Below are 2,106 nucleotides of genomic sequence, written 5' to 3' on the forward strand. Positions count from 1 at the left end.
AAATTATAATAATTTAGAGAAATGAAAAGTGATAACTGTGAGTAATAACATTGTACCTTTAAATATTTTATCTAATATAAGAAAATGACAGTTTACAGTGTATTATTTTTTAAAGGAGACTTTATAATAATCCATTAGTAGTAAATAGTATTTAAACTCATGTATAATTCAACACCTTACTTAGATTTATGTAAATAAACTTATACATAAACATAAACATTAACATACCTCTTCTGTAAATGTTCCAGCTTGAAGCACTCCTTCATACCGCGAGTGATTATTTGAGTACACTCGCTCTTGTCAATAACAATCACATCATCCCGGCCTTTATCTAAAACAAACAGAGCCAATGAGGATGTGTTGTCTCCAAAACTGGGATATATTATATAAATAATAATATCTTCATAAAGTTCTCAGTAAATATTATAAATGAAATAATAATAAGAAACTGACAGAAGAACTAGTTGAAGGAGAGAAAAAATATAAGAGTTGATGAGGTGATGACATCTGTGATAGGGCGCTCATATCACTCAAGGTGAATTCTCTTAGGGCTGATACCGAATCGATGTCAGTTGACACGATACATCGATTAGTCCCCCATTAATATTAATTCGATTACTTCTTATCATTCTGTTATCTGTTTTAGATAATATATTGGTTCCAATCAGTGTCTTTTCGATTTTCTTGGGAGTTATGTGACAATTCTTCATAATTCATACTTAAAATGTATTTATTACATACGTAACAATTAAATATGTAAAATATCGATTCAGAATTAAGGACAACATTGTGGTCCAACGTTTTGTGCATTAACACTGTATTTTGATAGACTATACCTAACATAATCTCACTTATCCGTGGCTGGTCGTTACCAACACATCGCCGGTCAAGCGGAAGAGCCGTTTATTCTGGATCGTTTAAAAGAAAAACTACATTTTAGCTCACATATTAGGTAAAAATAGAATTATAATAAAAAAATTAATACATAAGATATATCCCTGCTTTGCTTGAAAAATGGTTTTATTTTAAAATTAACGTGTTCCAAAGATATTACAGCGCTTTCTTTGTCTACTATTAGTACAAAAGCCCAGGAGGAGAAAAAAGGCAGTTATCTCACCCCAATTTTTAGTTACTTTAATGAAAACTATGTATAATTACTAGTCCAAACTGATGAGTCTGCCAAGTATAGGTACGCGGAATAAAAAATGGCGGCTGTTTCAAAACCTTTAAAAAAAAACATTAATTTTTCATTCGGAGCTCTACATCTTAAAAACTACTAACAACACTAGAAAATCTAAAAGAGGATTATTCAAAGAAGAGTAGATTTGCTGAAATATTAGCCCTACTTGAGCTATTTACGTTCAATAGTTCTCGAGATATAGCCTTTTAAAAAGCAACATTTCATAAAAATCTACTCATTTATCAGTAGTTAGTGAATCTATTTTGAGAAATCTATATCTCAATAACCATTCGACGTACAAATGTCTAGTACCACTCAAATTAAAGCTAAATAATTGTACTATAAAGTAGTTTATGACCTTTACCTTCATAGGAATAGTAGTTTTCATGATATTTTCTAAAATAAATTGATTGATAGTTGTTCGGACAATGGGTTTGATTTATGAAAAACTTTATTTCAAAAACCATTAGACGTACAGATGTCGGCTATCACTCAAATTAAAGCTAGATAAATTTACTACAAAAAAAAAAGAAAAGAAAAAAAAAAGAAATTTAACTTACTATAAAGTAGTTTATAACACTTATCTTCGAAGGGATAGTAGTTTTTATGATATTCACATATGAATATAAATTTGGCAAATGAAAATTTGTATGAACAACTATAAATCAATTAATTTTAGCAAATGTCATGCAAACTACTATTCCTACGAAGGTAAAGGTCATAAACTACTTTATAGTCCATTAAACTAGCTTAAATTTGAATGCTAATAGACATCTGTACGTCAAATGGTTTTTGAGATATAGATTTATCAAATAAAATCACTAACTACTGATCTTTCAGTACTTTCCATTAATGTTGGATTTAAAAAGCCACATCTCGAGAACTATCGAACGTAAATAGCTTTATTAGGGCTAACATTTTAGAAA

The 2,106-nt window shown here is 29.3% G+C and overlaps 1 long non-coding RNA gene across 1 annotated transcript; it reads right to left on the reverse strand.

The window, feature by feature from the left end:
- Window positions 1-228: 228 nt before the first annotated feature.
- Window positions 229-721, reverse strand: LOC136796061 (uncharacterized). Its single transcript, XR_010843753.1, has 2 exons — window positions 454-721; window positions 229-331 (listed from the first exon to the last, which is right to left on the reverse strand). It is a non-coding gene; the product is annotated as an uncharacterized lncRNA (long non-coding RNA).
- Between the last annotated feature and the right edge of the window lie 1,385 nt (window positions 722-2,106).

The sequence above is a fragment of the Halyomorpha halys genome, unplaced genomic scaffold (genome assembly GCF_000696795.3).
Source record: "Halyomorpha halys isolate HHAL.00 unplaced genomic scaffold, Hhal_1.1 Scaffold4355.1, whole genome shotgun sequence".
Lineage (NCBI taxonomy): Eukaryota > Metazoa > Arthropoda > Insecta > Hemiptera > Pentatomidae > Halyomorpha > Halyomorpha halys.